Genomic DNA, 16,846 nt, shown 5'->3' with positions numbered 1-16,846 from the left:
AAAGATTGAAATAATTTTTTTTTTTTTTGCATTTTAAGGTGACAGACTCGCGCCTGGTTTTTAAGCTCCGAGTTGAAACAACAATAGCTAATTATTTCTTTGTCTTGCCCTATTTCTCAAGGGAGGTAATCGGTAAATTTGAAGATTGCAATTTTTATTATTTTCACAATCAGTTGCCGACCCTTAATAAGAAAAGTGTACTCTTTGGAACGGTCTGATAGAGATATGCTGTTGTTGTTTTTTTAATTAAAAGTCTCGTTCTTTTATAATATGCATGTTTTATTGAGATGTACGCAAAGTGTTTCACTTGTTTCAATTCTAATTTAATATTTGACTTTTATAGATCTAATATGTGATTTCCGATATCAATGACAGGCCGTCATTAAGTAACGCATCGACATTTCAAAATTAAAAGTAAGTATATAATTTACCTCTAAGCTATAGAAATTGTGATGTTGCTAGTTCAGGCTGTCTTGAAGTCAACCAATTACTCTGCAATCGTTTGGGTGTAATTGTTCGGGTGTATTACGTGTAGTTGACCAACAAGTCAGACAAAAACAAGTACATCTGTTTTTAACAAGTGAAGAGATGTAGTCAACACTGATGAACAAGTTCACATGGATTTATTCTGATAAAAGGCCACAGTAGAAGTCTCTGTCACTAAACACGTCGTTACCCTGTAATGTTATATCGCTAACTGATTTTTCGGTCTCTAACCCAACATATCCCAAACGTCACTAGTCCCGTTCAATATGCGTCTACTATGGTGCGTCGCTAAATAACTAAAATAACTAACCTATATAAATAAGGTGTCTAACAGATTCCTCCCCCCCTTGAAAAAAAAATATGTCAATATTTTTCCACTACTGTCAAGTCTTACAAGGGCATTTTCAATTTAAGGGGAAGACCACAAACATAAAATCTTGATCTCTTTATCTTGACATCTTCATCTTGACAGTTCCTCATATTCATGTCAATGTTCATAACAGTTCATAACATTCCAAAATCATCTTCATTAGTACACAGTTCATCATAAAAGAAAATGTGGCATCTTATGGGCACGTCACACGTCACAAGTGTTCTTCACTGGCAGTAATCTGATAAAATACAACATTTCAAAAAACAATTATATACTTTATTTACACATTCAATAATTTTTTTTTTTCTTACCACCCTTTTATACGCTTTTGTCCATTTTTCTTTTATACTCACCCTTTTCCATAGAACTAACTTTCGTCAATGATATATGAAATGATTCATACAAAAAAAAATATCTATACTTACTTTCAAATGCTTAACATCAAATTTACTTATCTCCCTTTTCCATAACATATAAATGGTGTCAATATATTAATATATATTACATACTCAATATAATCATAGTTTATTTACAAAATTGTTTCACTTCAATGTCATTCTAGACAATAGATCAGCTACAATATTCACAGATCCACTAATAGCTTTCACTTCAAATTTATATTCCTGTAGTGCTAAGAACCATCTATAAACACGACTGTTTTTCATGCTCTTTTGCTGTATATACTGAATAGGTTTATGATCAGTTAATAATATGAATTTCCTTCCTATTAAATAGCTCTCTAGCTTAGTAATTACCCATATTACAGCTAAAGCTTCTCTTTCAATGACACTATATTTTTTCTCTGCCTCTGACAATTTTCTGCTTACATATAATATAGGATGTAAGTTATCATAGTTCTGCATTAGACAACCACCAATAGCATTACCAGATGCATCAGTTGTGACATAAAATATTTTGTCTTTATCAGGTAGTCTTAATATTAGTTCATGACTAAAAACATCTTTAATTCTGTCAATAGCTTTCACACATTCCTCATTACAAACTACTTTTTGAGGTTTTCCTTTTTTAAGTAAGTCATTTAATGGATTCACTATTTCTGCTAAGTTCTTTATAAACTTTCTGTAATAATTTACTATTCCCAATATGCTTTTAATTTGTCTTTTTGTTGTAGGTATTTCAATATTAAGTACTTTCTTTATGTTATCTTCAATAGGGCTAATCATGTTGTTATTTACTTTATGTCCTAAAAAAATTATTTCCTCCAATCCTATTTCTACTTTTTCTGCTTGGATTGTAAGTCCACTTTCTTTTATTATTTTGAACACTTCTTTTACATCTACCAAATGTTCCTCCCAACTATTATTAAAAATACATATGTCATCCAAATAGCAAATAACATTTTCTTTGTTTCCAATTATCATGTTCATCATTCTATTAAATGTGGCAGGTGCATTTACTAATCCAAAACTCATATAATTCCATTGAAAAATACCATATGGTGTTACAAATGCTGTGTAAGGTTTTGCATTTTCTGTTAAAGGTATTTGCCAATAACCTTTAGTTAAATCCAATTTAGTAAAAAATTTTGCTCCATTTAATTTATGTAAAATATCCTCTATATTTGGCATTGGATATGGGTCAAATTCTGTGATGTTGTTAAGTTTCCTATAATCAATACATAACCTTATATCTCCATTCTTCTTTTTGGCTATCACAATTGGTGAAGCATAAGGAGATGTTGATGGTTCAATTATACCTGATTCTAGTAAATTGTCTATTTCTTTCTTTACTTTGTCTTGTAAATGTAGCGGTATTCTATATGGCTTAAGCTTGATAGGTTTTGAGTCTGTTACTTTAATGTCATGTTTAATAATATTTGTTTTTCCTGGTATACTGGAAAAAATTTCTTTGTATTCCTGTATTATTTTAGTTATGTCTTTTGACTTTTCCTTAGTTAAATTATTAAGATTAATCTTTTGCCAAGTTTGATTCTCTTTTGTTTCTATTACAGGTATTTCCTTAATATCATTTTCATTGTGATTTTCATTTGTTATTATCATTAAGCATTCTTCTCTTTCTGAAAATGTATTTTCTATTTCCTCCTGAATGTTTTGTATTAACTCATCTTCTCTATCATGATACAGTTTCAAATTATTTATGTGATATGTTTTAATTTTCCCATTTATTTCAATTTGATAATTCACATCACTAATTTGTTTTATCACCTTAAATGGACCTTTCCATTGTTTACCAATTTTATTTTTCAGGTCATTTATTAATATTAATACATTGTTTCCTACTTCTAGTGTTTTCAATTGTCTTTTCTTATTTAGATTCTCATGAGCACTTTGTTTGTACTTCTTGTTGTTGTTATATGCTTGAGTCCATATTTCTTTCAATTCTGTTGTGATTGTTGTTTCACTGTCATTGTTTAATTTATTCTCATTGCTTATTATATTTTCTTTAAAAACATCTAATTCATCTCTAGGTTTTCTTCCATGTATTATTTCATATGGTGAAAATTGTGTTGCTTCATGGATGTTGTTTCTATGAGCAAATAGTACATAGTTAATGTAATGATCCCACTTGTTCTGATTATTCTGAATTATCTTTGTTAATGATCTTTTTAATGAACCACCATATCGTTCACATAAACCATTACTCTCCGGGTGATAAACCGAAGAGTATATGTGTTGTATATTGTATTGTTTAGTCCATTTCTTAAATTGTTCTGACTTAAACTGAGATCCCTGATCACTCAATATAATTTTAGGTATACCATGTCTTGTAATTACTTTTTGAGTTATGGCATTAATGATATTCTCTGCACTTGTATTTGATAATGGGATTGCCTCTGGGTATCTACTAAACATGTCTATTACTGTTAGAATGTATTTGTTATTATTTTCAGTTTGAATTAAAGGACCTATTAAATCAATAGATACTTTCTGAAATGGTGCTGTAGGTTCATCCATTTCTTGAATAGGTGCTTTATTCACTAGGCTTTTATTAGATCTCTTTTGACATATGTCACATGAGTTTATGTATTTGTTGATTGTTGCTTTCATTTTAGGCCAAAATACTTGTTTTGACAAATTCCTATAACATTTCTTTACTCCCCTATGTGCTGCTAAATTATTATCATGTGTCATGATTAAAACATCTTTCCAATATTTCTGTGGTAAGACAAGTTGTTTTATTTTCTTGTTATCATTACTTGTTTGTCTAAATAATATTTTATTCTCTATACAAAATTTCTCCATTGGATTATTATTGTTTTTATCTGATATTCTTGAATAAATTTTCCCAATAATATTATCATTCATTTGTTCTAATGCAAATTTGGGTATTGTTTCTTTTTCACTTTGAGATATTTGTGTTTCAAGACTATTTTGTGTTTCATTTTCTATCTCTCTTTCCTTAACATCTGTATTTTCTATTTGTATTACCTTACTGGTTTCTTTTTCTTCATCCTTACTTATTACATTTATTGTATTTTCCTGTTTCTCATCTTGTTTATTCATTGATCTTGTTATTACCATACTTGTTATATTTTGTGTTTCTATGTTTTCATGATTTTGTCTTATGTTTTTGTATTTGTTTTGCCAGTCTTCTAATTCTTTTCTTGAACATTCTTTAACTCCTTTTATGTTTCCTACTAACATATCATATCTCATTTCTGGTATTGCAATGCCATCACAATAGCCAGTGAAAAATGGAGTTTCAATGTATACCCTTATAGCTTTAAATTCCCTTACGGTGCCATCTGCTAATTCTACTTTCTTAGTAAACCCTTTATACCAATGAGGTTTGACAAATTTAGTTTTTACTGCCAAAGTGTTACAACCTGAATCTCTGATTAATTCCACCGGAATTCTATCTACAAACCCTGGGTACACTGCAAAATTGTTCCTATTTCCTTCCATGAAATATACCCTATCTGCACCTTTATTTTTGTATTCCCTACTGTAACTCCTATTTCTATAATTTCCCCTGTCATTCCTATCTCTACTCCTATATCTACTGTTATTTTGTTCATTGTATCTATTTCTACTTCCAGACCTACTATTCCCTCTTCTACAGTTAGCTGCTATATGACCTTTTCCTTGACATTTAAAACAGGTTATTTCACTATATTTTCTATTTCCACTATTTGATCTGTTTCTATTTCTACTTCTATCAACATTTTCTTTGGTGTATCCTATTAAATCTACTTTGCTCTTATCTCTATCAGAAAATGGTTTATTTGGATAGGCATTTTTGTATACTCTCATTATCTCTGTTATTTCATCTATAGTTTTTGGGTTTCTTTCTCTAATAAAAGATTGTAATTGAGGATCACATTTATTTACAAAGTTGTCCACTAAAATAAAATTTTTTAATCCTTCATAAGAGCTATTCACTTTTTCTAATTTTACCCACTTATTGAAAAAATCCTTTTCCATATTAATAGTAGTTTGGGGTTCTATTCCTAATGATGGTATATTGTCAAAGTATTTCTTTCTAAAAGTTGTAGCATTATGACCATAGGCATTCAATAACTCTCTTTTTAAAACTTGATAACTATCATCAATATGATGGTCATGATTTTGGCATATTGTTAGAGCTTGACCATGAACAAAGTCTATCAGTATTTCAGACCATTCTTCTTCAGGCATATTAAATGTAGACATTTTTGCCTCATATCTTTTCAGGAAATCACCAATGTCATCCTTCTGTTCATCAAAACTTTGTATTTTTCTCTTTAGCCATGTCTGCGAATTAGGGTTGTCTCTTTGAGTGGTATAATTATTTGAGTTATTTGTGTTATTTCCTTGTTCAGTTTGGACTCTGGCTTGTGCTGCGTCCAATCTCATCTTCTCCATTTTGGCTTCATGTTCTCTAATTTTTTCTCTTTCTTTGTCTTGCCTTTCTATCTCTTCTTTCTGTCTTTGACGTTCCGTTTCTTCCCTCACAACTTGCTGTACATAAGCTGCTAAGTCCTTTCCTTTTAGCTCCATGGCCTTTCCATCCTGCATAGCTGCTTCCTTAACCTCCTTAAGGTCCACATATGATGATGTAGCCATTGTATGTTATTTTCACCCAAATTTATATATTTTTACTTAGCCTATATTAGTTATGGCTATACTTTAAATTTATTTTATATTTAGGTTTTTACACACTTTTATACCAGTTTTAAGTGTTATGTCTCTACCTATAGATTTAGTAAATGTATAAATCTAGTCTGAGTTATATTCAGATCTGTATATTAGGTCTAGTATCACACAAATTTAAATCTAGTATATTATAGTATGTATAATAATACTATTTAGATCTATAGTTATCAAGAGCACTATGACTATTAGATCTAGTATGAATAACTATGATCAATTTTAAAATCTGGTATGACTGAAGTGTCTAGAGTAAATTCAACGACTGTCTAGAGTCTAGATCTAGAGTAGATTATGGTTCTATTTAACCATACGAAACAAATATGTGTATACAATGTCAAATATATCTTCAACAAGATATATATATTATCTAGAATGTACTACCTTCATTCATTTTTCAATTAATAATATTTCAAATTAGAGTCTAGATAATTAAATTGTACCAAAGAGATGTACAACAATTTGCAGATCTAAATTTAGCCAGACGATAGTGTTTGACTACATAGCCAGTTTCGGCATTATTCTCATGGCAAAATCATATTTGATTTTAACCGCTCAAACTAAAAATTATTTTAGTCTGATTCACAATGAAAGAATCCTACCCGCACTTTCTATCATTAAGTGAAAAAAAAAATACAGATCTAATTAAATTAATAAAAATAAATAATTTAAAATAATATAAACAAATGAAATAATTAAATGAGACTATCGCTATGGGTTGGGATATGACAATATGGCACACAATGATGACGTCACGAAGTAACCAGGCAACAACGGATATGACGTTTACACAAACAAAACAAATTACAACTCTAAACGTATAATATAGCTTTTCATCTAAATTACGTCTTCTACCCCGACGGGTTTTAAGGCGCACCACCTGATTTTACTCAGGCTAACGTACCAAATTTAGACAAAATCTATTTCTAAGGGCAATCTAAACATATACTAATAAGAAAAATGGCACTTAGCTTTTGATAAGAAAGATCCCTTTGTTCGGACTCCCGAATATGCTAGATCACAACAAATTCCACTGCCTCTCTTCCAGTTCTGACTCTGTTCTCCGGTGCTACCAGTATCCCACGTAATGCCACAGATGTCCTGATATGCCACAGCAAAATGTTCCAGTTTCTTTGACGACTGTTGATGACCGTATGTGTAGTTCCGACGACTTTGTGTACACAGTTACTGACGAATAGGTTAACGGTTCTTCTGGCGATGACTTGACTTGTGTAGATAACTACTGACAAATAACAGTCTCTTGACGGCAACTTGATCTGGACGACTGACGAATAACGAATTTCTTGACGATGTCTTGATCTGGACTGACGAATAACGGCTTTCTTGACGATGACTTGATCTGGGCTGACGAATAACGACTTTCTTGACGATGACTTGATCTGGGCTGACGAATAACGGTTCTCTAAAATAGTTCACTGCTTCTGCTGCTACTCTGGTAGTACGACGAAGTTTGCTGTTGTACTCTGCTTCACTAGACCAAACTGTCCAATGTAGACTAGGTGAAACCAAGGTCACCTCCGACGACGTTCCGTTAGACGATTAACGGTTTTTACAACGAAATTAAGTGGATGTAGCTGTTTCCACAACTTCACTGCTAACAAGTCTAGGTATGGTCTAGACCGACGAATACTAAATAGATCAATGTTCAGTACTGATAAAGATTACTTCACTAACCTTCCAAAGGTTAAACACAGTGACCGTTATAAAAGTGGCAAGCAACCGGTTCAATGAGCAAACTGCTCTACAAGAATCTCTCCAAGGGTAAGACGACAGAGCGATTTCGATTTAGTTAGCTACCAAACTTGTAGTACTCACAATACTTCTGACAGCGGGCAAACTGTCCTTCTCGAAACTGACGAGGTAAAACTTGATACTCGATGTGGCTCCTATGACGAAGAAAAAATATGTCCAACAGGTTCACCAACGATCTCTCACCCGTTATGAATGAACGGTTTCTCTGGTTGTAGGTCGATACAGCATATGAAGATCAGGCTTGCTTTGATAGTATACTGGTTAAGTAGACCAGACGTTGCGATGATTACTGTCCTGACGAAGGTCACCCTGAGTTAACGGCTCGTTGAACGTGCGATCAAACAGGCGACGACTGCTTGTAGATCTAGAACAAAGTCACTCTGCGATGATGCTGTGTTCAGCCGTACTCCGATGAAATCTTATATCTTCGAGTGCACGACCCTCACCTGAGTAAACGTTCTGCTTCGAGGTCCGGTTCGATGTTCAGCTTCATCGGGGGTCCGGCTTCGAGGTTCGGGGTCGCCACTGTGATGTTGCTAGTTCAGGCTGTCTTGAAGTCAACCAATTACTCTGCAATCGTTTGGGTGTAATTGTTCGGGTGTATTACGTGTAGTTGACCAACAAGTCAGACAAAAACAAGTACATCTGTTTTTAACAAGTGAAGAGATGTAGTCAACACTGATGAACAAGTTCACATGGATTTATTCTGATAAAAGGCCACAGTAGAAGTCTCTGTCACTAAACACGTCGTTACCCTGTAATGTTATATCGCTAACTGATTTTTCGGTCTCTAACCCAACATATCCCAAACGTCACTAGTCCCGTTCAATATGCGTCTACTATGGTGCGTCGCTAAATAACTAAAATAACTAACCTATATAAATAAGGTGTCTAACAAAATCCATTAATCTTCAAATTACTTAGGGCAATCCGTTAATGTGCGGTAAATTGTTTCATTTTCCCCATTACCGGGATAGGATGCCACTTTAGTAAAAGGTTTATATCCAGCCATTGGGCTAAGCAAAAACAACTCAGATCGAGTTTGGATTCCCTTAAATAGTTAGCCAAGCGGTTAATGCTACTCAGAAACACATCACTGACACAAGTAATGAGGGTACTGTCACAATATCATCATAACTTAGAAAACTGAAATAATAAAATGTTAGATGATACTGTAACATGATGCAGTCAAATGAAGCACAACATATTGTAATAAGATACTAGTTTATTATGCTGTTATGACTTTGCCATGCGCACCACCATCCAGGCTAGTGCAGAGATGCGCACTTCTAGTAACCAAACTAGAACAGGATGTTGACATGAAGAGACTAACGGTTTCCGCCCAAGTAGAGAGCCAATATGGAGATGCTGTACTCAAGGCAGATGCCCTTTGTGTTTGTCATGTCTCTATGTAAATAAACGTCTATGTCCTCGTTGAGTTGCCTCACTTAAATTATTACAATACTGTCACAGGTTACAGTTGAATCATACTGTCATATGATACAGAGGAAACGGACTGTGGCAGGATACTGACGAAAAATACTGTAATAGTTACTGACGAAGATACTGTCACAGGATACGAATACAAGATTTTGTGACAAGAAACTAAGGCAATTTATAATAACGACAAGCTCTCACAAGATAATGTTACAAGATACTGACACACAATATTGTTACAATACTATCACAAACTTCCGTCAAAAGATACTGTTATAAAATATTGATCTAAAAAAAACTGTTATAAGATATAGATGGAAACATATTTAAATATAAAACTTAAGTTTAAAGTACTAATTCCAGAAAACATGTATTCTCTTTTTAATACATAAACATGTGTAACTAAAATTGTAGATGTTTATTTTATGAGAGAAACTTTAATCTAACGTCCTATGAAATCTGGCAATGTATTTCATTCATAAATAGGTCAATATATGAAACTATAAACTTTCAAAAAAAAATTTGTGAAAAATTTAGAAAGACTATCTTTATGTTCTTCCATTTTTTTCTAGAGACTTACTTTCGCTTTAGCTAAAATAGGGTACTAAAAAAGATAACACAATTATCGTCTTCAAAAAAAAAGTCATGTTCTTATATTCTTAAGTTTCATTGATATTTTTATAATGATGTTTTGTAGATTTCTTGTGGGGCGGGGGAAAAGACGTTTAAGTTGTTTTGTTTGGAAAGAGATTTAGTATATTCGTGATTACATATAATAAAGATAAAAATATCATATACGTGATATTTTGGACATTAATAATTGGAATTAGCTAACATTGAATAAGAAAATGTTGATTTTTTAATAAACCTTTTAACAAAAAATGACATACATGACAAATGGCAAGGGAAAAAATATAAGGAATATATTATAAACTAGACCTATATCTGTCAATCTATATAATAATAATAAGGCTTGTCTTCAAGTCCGAAGATTAATGAGTAATGCAGAATTTGTTGTGGCTACGCAGACCCAACTGTGGCCTACATATTTTGCCACATCGTTGCAAGCATAACCATTGTCCGGCGGTGGTGGATTAAGATTTTCTTTTCGCCGTCTGCATCTGTCCTCGGCAGCGGATTTTCTTTTGGTCTCAAATGTGTATCCCGCGGCCTTTTTGAGTGACCTCCAGCTGTCTCGTTCCGAGGCCACATGCTACCAGGTGCTCTCGTCTATGTCAGCTAAGGCCAGTGGCGTAGCAAGGCACACGTGGGCCCGGGTCCAAGATATCTCAGTGGGCCCTCTCCTCCCCACAATACGACAAATTGAGTGTGTAACAAAAAATTTAGTAATCTGACTGTATTGGTACATTGACAATCCAATGCCAGAACAAAAATCGTACTTTTTTTTTTTGTAAGTAATAATGTCATTGGGTTAGATTCCGTTATGACTCTCTACGAATCTTAAAAGTCTATGTTTGTACAATCACTTAACAGAATCAAACCTTTTTTTTATGACATCGGTTTTAACAAAAGTACAATTTTATTTTTACTTTGGTATCATCCCAAGTGCTCATGTGTCCCCAACTGGTCATGAGTTCAAGCGCAATGAACCCCTTCGCGCCATGGTTGTTACGCCACAAGTTGTGGGCCCCAAAAAGGTCGTTGGCCCGGGTTCATTGAACCCCTTCGCGCCATGGATGCTACGCCACTGTGTAAGGCAAGTTAGCACCTAAGATGGTGTTTAAAGCATAGGGCACCTCTATTACGTTGACCACCTTTTAGATCACCAAAAAAAGACGGACTGTCGGACCATAAGAAGTCCTTCTATGCTGTCCATACCGGCGTTTGCAAGAACATCGCTGTTTGTAGTGCGGTCTTGCCACCGTATTTCCATGATGGACCGCAAGCATCTTTGGTGAAAGTAGTCTTAGTTGCTTTCTGTATAATACCCATGACTCAGTATAGAAGGGTTTAGAGAATCACCGCCAGGTAGACATTGATTTTTGTAGGCAGGCGAAGCGATTTATTCCTCCAAACTCTCGCCTGAAGACGTCCAAAAGCACCACTGGCCCTGGACAGAGGCGGCAGCGTATGCTAATTAGTTAACCGTTGCTTCTATCTATATAATTATAATCTTATTACTTCTGACTGAACATCAATAGATCTCCGGAACGGCCGAATAAGAGAGAGATGGTGTGATAGGAAAGATACACAGAAAGGTGAAAGACAGACAGATTAGATAGATAGATAGATAGATAGATAGATAGATAGATAGATAGATAGATAGATAGATAGATAGATAGATAGATAGACAGACAGACAGACAGACAGACAGACAGACAGACAGACAGACAGACAGACAGACAGACAGACAGACAGATATACCTGATGATAATGATAAAGCATGATATAGATGTTCCAGATAAAGTTCTAAACATAAATACGGATGTAGATATAGTGAACAGAGAAGGGGCAAAAAAGTGTGCGAGATAAGCTACAGTTTCACAGGAATTCCGTCCATTTATTTTAAACGGAAGATATTGAATGACATTTTTAATATAATAATCACGTTTTTTTAAACGCTATTTAAAAAGAAAAAAAATCTTTATCTCTTGTGAGCTCTGTTTAGTTTTATCTAGTTCTTTAACGATCCAGTCTCTAAATGAATAGGAATTTTGGCGTGTTCTTCCATTGCCCAGAGTGTTGTTTTGTCAAGGTTTAAAGTAAGTCTAGAATTTTTTGTTACCAGATCTGTGTTTTACCTTGTACTCTATCTAGTGAATATTTTTTAATGTAGATGTGATCTTATCATATAAATTACAGACGTATGCAAGTTTTTTTTTAGAGATTTTAAAAACTTTGCTTAATCATTGGTTTTCCTGGATTGCTCAGGCAAACCCGTTTCATTTGGGAAGAAAGAGAACTTATACAAATTTGCCCTAGCCTATGGAATAAGAAATGTTGTTTTAATTGAAAGGTAGCCCGTTTCATCATAACACATTTACAATAATAAAACAGCGTTAGTCTTACTGAATTAAATAGTCCGTCATCAAAGGATTTTTCTACTTTTTTTGTTAACATTGTTTCGTCATTTTGGAGAATTTAGACTCAAAAGTTAATCACAGTTGTCTGCTCTTTGTCCACACTTTCAATTTAAAGTTCCTGTTTTCTTTAAGCAATAAAAAATACAGTTAGAGAGAAAAAGAAAACCAAGCGATATGTGTGGTGGCGATATAATGGAACCTATAGAAATAAGTTAGAAAATGAAATGTGAAAGATCTTTTAAATAAATAGACAAAACTAAATTAAGGGTTCAAGAGCGCCATATCTGTAGGATGTAGTTCTCTTTGAAGCTACGTCTTTAATTAAACATCTTCACCATCAGCTATCCCTTAGTTCAGGGGTTCTCAACCTGTGGGTCGCGACCCCCTTGGGGGTCGATTGACGATTTGCCAGCGGTCGCCTAAGACCATCGAAAATATGGATTGTTATTGTCTATTCTTCTATTGCTGTGTGGGTGGGGGTCGCGGCAGAGTGGGGGATTATAATAAGGGGTCGCCGAGCAAAAAAGGTTGAGAACCGCTGCAAGCTAGTCTGTGACTGTTGCAGCACCACACAAGATTAGTTAACCGTCTTTCTCCATTCCTCTCTTGTCTTTTGCCTTGGATAGAGCCTCCTTCAATGACAGGCCTGTCCATTCTTTTATGTTGTCTTCCCATCGCTTTCTCTGTCTGCCTCTTCTTCTTTTTTCCGGGTACTGTTACCTGAAGGAAGGTCTTTGCAAGCCCCGAAGACTTTGTAATATGACGATTTATACGTTATTAAAAGATTAAAAACAATATATAAAGAACCAGAAATTCTCGACCTCCATGGCGACATATACGCCCCTTGCATAACAGCAGGGTTTTCTGTCTAGGGCTTTTGCAAAAGAGTATTTGAACCTCTCAAGCTCTCAGGCCAAGGTCAACTTTGATGATGATGATGATATTCCAAGAAGACTGTTGCCAACTACAAAATAAATATTACTTTGTGCGACGAGCTTAGTAATTTGATTCTACAGTGCTGAAAAGTGTAAACAAATTCTTAAATTATTTATTAAAATACTATATTTGTCAACACTTCCGTATAACCAATAAGCTTGCCTTTTATAGATTTGTCTCCATGTATGAAGATCTCCTATTCTAAATTATTAGTAAATAGAAATAATTAAAAATGCGAAATAATTTTTATTAAGAGTCAAAGCAGTAAACTTTCATTGTGTGTATTATAGACTGGAAATCGGAAACAAATTCTTATCCGCGATTAATCAATTCACAGGCCTTTATATATAGATTTTTATGTACGTAACTCTTTTTCAAGCTGTAAGGGAAGTCGTCCCAATTAATCTTTTCTGTCTTAGAAAAGTAATGATCTTTAGATTTCAAAGTTTAGAAATAATGTAAAATCATTTCTCGGATTTTCTTTAGAATGGGCTATTAATCACAGAACCATATATTCACGCTAATATATGAAACAAAGCCATTTTCCTGTTAGTTTGCATTGAGATAATGTTTCAAATATCCTAGATCGAGATAATTCATGTCTGTCGATTTTAATCATCTTATGTTCATTTAAATAGATTGATTACCTAGATATTTCTAGCTTACCTATCTAAAAATTAAAAAAACAATAATTATGAGACGAGAGTACTCATATTTTTTGATGTTCAATTACTAGATCTAGATCTAAAAAATTAAATTATATGTTACATAGATTAGGGTTGAAACAAAAATTAATCTTCTAGCTACTTTACAAAACAAAGACTTGTTTCAACTTTTAAAAAAAAACTTACATTTTTTGTAGTTTTAAAAGATCCCCACCTCCAGTCTAGATACAATATATATAAATCTATGGTAGAAACATTCTTAATTATTTATTAAAATACTATATTTGTTAACACTTCCGTATTCTTTACATCGGATACACCAGTAAGCTTGCTTTTTTTTTATATAGTTGTTTCCATGTATGAATTATTGTTAATAGAAATTAAAAATGCGAAATAATTTCAATAAGAGTCGAAGCAGTAAAGTGTCGATGTTTGCATCTTCAGCAAAATAATTGTTTTATTATTTAGATCTAAATTTAATTGTCGAACTTTATTGTTTCAGAATGACTAGTAGAGAGGATGTCACGGCAGCTGTTAATTTCACTGTCTTTGAATTTGAAGACACAAAAAAGGCTCGATCACGTTACATCTGCATCGGGGTGTTTGGAATAGTTCTAAACGGAACAGCTGTCCTGTATTTATCTTTAGATCGTAGAGTTCGGCTCACGCTCCGAGTGACCATGATTGGTCTCGCTCTGAACGACCTGGGCTTCAACGCCAGTCTCGTGCTGCTGGGTAACCCGAGGTGGACGCTTGTCAGCGAGACCATCAACTGTTGGGTGACCACGTACATAATGGTCACTTCGGTCATCGTCTCGTACTTCATCGCAATCCAGCTCTCTTTGCACAACTATCTGGCTGTGTTTTATCCATTCCACTGTAACGTGATCCTGACTGTGTTCCGGTGTACATCCGCTCTTGTAGCTAGCTGCTTTACTGGGTACCTTCTGTCTTTAGCTTGCCTAGGGTTGACTTTCGAGCCCGGCTTGCCTTGCTATGTTCTCGTCATTGTCCCTCGGAGCGGCATGGCCACGGCTTGTGGAATTTGCTTAACCAGCAGTCTGGTAATTATAACGCTGAACGCCAAAGTCTGCATGAGAATACGGCGTCGCAACAGGGAAATTAATTTCCAGGGGAGCGCAAGGCTTCCTCACGTTTTCAGCGTGGACTCTGCGATCCGCCCGCAAGTCGATGCGGGCAACTCTCGCTGTCAAGACATAAGCAAAGAACACGTGACAGGAACGACGCGCGAATACAGGAATATAAAATACAATGATCCCATTCCGTCAACATCGAATATTAAGACAGACACAATGGCGTTAACCATGTCTCGTAATCGTGATCTGAGAGTAGATAGCTCTGCTGTTTCAACGAGTTTTCTCAAACAAATAGACCCTAAATTAATATCAAGTAAAATTAAACACCAGAATGTTCTACTGGAACAAAGTAATCAGACTAATGTAAATGTAGAGCAATGTATCGATTCTAAAGCTGGAATCGATACCGTTAAATGTAAAGCGCAGACTGAATCACATTTTAGCGAAAATCCAGCAAGGAGCAAGCACAATAAACCTGGGATGGTTGCCCAAACTATAAGTAAGTGTCCATTAAGCGGCAGACGAAGTAGATCAGGCACCAGCAAAACTTTGGCCATTATGACCTGGTGCTCGTGTTTCTTGGCCTTTCCTCTCCTCATTGAGATGATTTACGGAACCATTTGGGTGAATGACAGAGTCCAGTTCGTAAAGAACTGGTTTGGTATTCTAGTGTCCAGCCTCTTGACCGCTCATGGAGTCAGCAACCCTTTACTTTACGGATGGCGTTTGATCGCCTGGAGGGAACTGTACGAAAAAGTTCAGAAGTGCTCCTGTCGTTGTGTGCAGCAGAGACGCTTATGAGGTCAAGGTCTTTAGTTTGATATTTTTATTGGACAATTTACTTTTCAGAAAATCTGTCCAACACTTGTTTTTAATAATAAATTTACTAAACAGTATTAACAAATAATAATTGTTCTTCTTTGCGTAGTGACGCAACGTGTATGTGTCTATGTGTGTGTGTGTGTGTATGTGTGAGCATGTGTGTGTATGTGTGAGCATGTGTGTGTGTATGTGTGAGCATGTGTATGTGTGTGTCTGTCTATGTGTATATGTGTGAGCATGTGTATGTGTGTGTGTGTGAGCATGTGTGTGTATGTGTGAGCATGTGTGTGTGTGTGAGCATGTGTATGTGTGTGTGTGAGCATGTGTGAGCATGTGTGTGTTGGTCTGTGTGTGTATGTGTGAGCATGTGTGAGCGTGTGTGTGTCTGTGTGTGTATGTGTGAGCATGTGTGTGTATGTGTGAGCATGTGTGTGTATGTGTGAGCATGTGTATGTGTGTGTGTATGTGTGTGTATGTGTGAGCATGTGTGTGTGTATGTGTGAGCATGTGTATGTGTGTGTGTATGTGTGAGCATGTGTGAGCATGTGTGTGTGTGTATGTGTGAGCATGTGTATGTGTGTGTGTGTATGTGTGTGTGAGCGTGTGTGTGTCTGTGTGTGTATGTGTGAGCATGTGTGTGTGTGAGCGTGTGTGTGTGTGTGTGTATGTGTGAGCATGTGTGTGTGGTAGTTTGAGTTCCCCCGAGACCAATCGTTACAGAAGGCCTGAACACTGACCTGCGACGTCATAACCTGTGGGCAATTTAGACCAATAGCGCGTTTCTACTTCACAGGTCTGTACGACGTGGCAGCGAGGTATTGGTCTAAAATGCCCACAGGTTGTTAAGTCACAGGTCAGTGTCGAGGCCTTCTATAATGAATGGTCTTGGTTCGTCAGAATAGAAAAGCAACTCATCTTGGGAAGATGCAGGCTACTCTTATTTCAGACCTCTAATTGGCTACTGTGAGGCTTCAGGAGTCCTGCTGAAGGAAAAAATCAGCAGTGGAGTTTCTTAGCCAATGGGACTATCAGCTTTGACAGCTCTTGTAACTAATTTGGTACCGAACATAAAGTACTGCACAAGCGATGTCTATAGACGCAC

The 16,846-nt window shown here is 35.2% G+C and overlaps 1 long non-coding RNA gene across 1 annotated transcript; it reads right to left on the bottom strand.

The window, feature by feature from the left end:
• Positions 1-606: 606 nt before the first annotated feature.
• LOC129924441 (uncharacterized) lies at positions 607-8,640 on the bottom strand. The gene is made up of 2 exons (XR_008776382.1): positions 6,355-8,640; positions 607-1,097 (listed from the first exon to the last, which is right to left on the bottom strand). It is a non-coding gene; the product is annotated as an uncharacterized LOC129924441 (long non-coding RNA).
• Between the last annotated feature and the right edge of the window lie 8,206 nt (positions 8,641-16,846).

The sequence above is a fragment of the Biomphalaria glabrata genome, chromosome 2 (assembly GCF_947242115.1).
Source record: "Biomphalaria glabrata chromosome 2, xgBioGlab47.1, whole genome shotgun sequence".
In the NCBI taxonomy this organism is placed as follows: domain Eukaryota; kingdom Metazoa; phylum Mollusca; class Gastropoda; family Planorbidae; genus Biomphalaria; species Biomphalaria glabrata.
The sequence above is the reverse complement of the archived record's forward strand: the minus strand, read 5'-3'. Positions and strand labels throughout refer to the sequence as shown.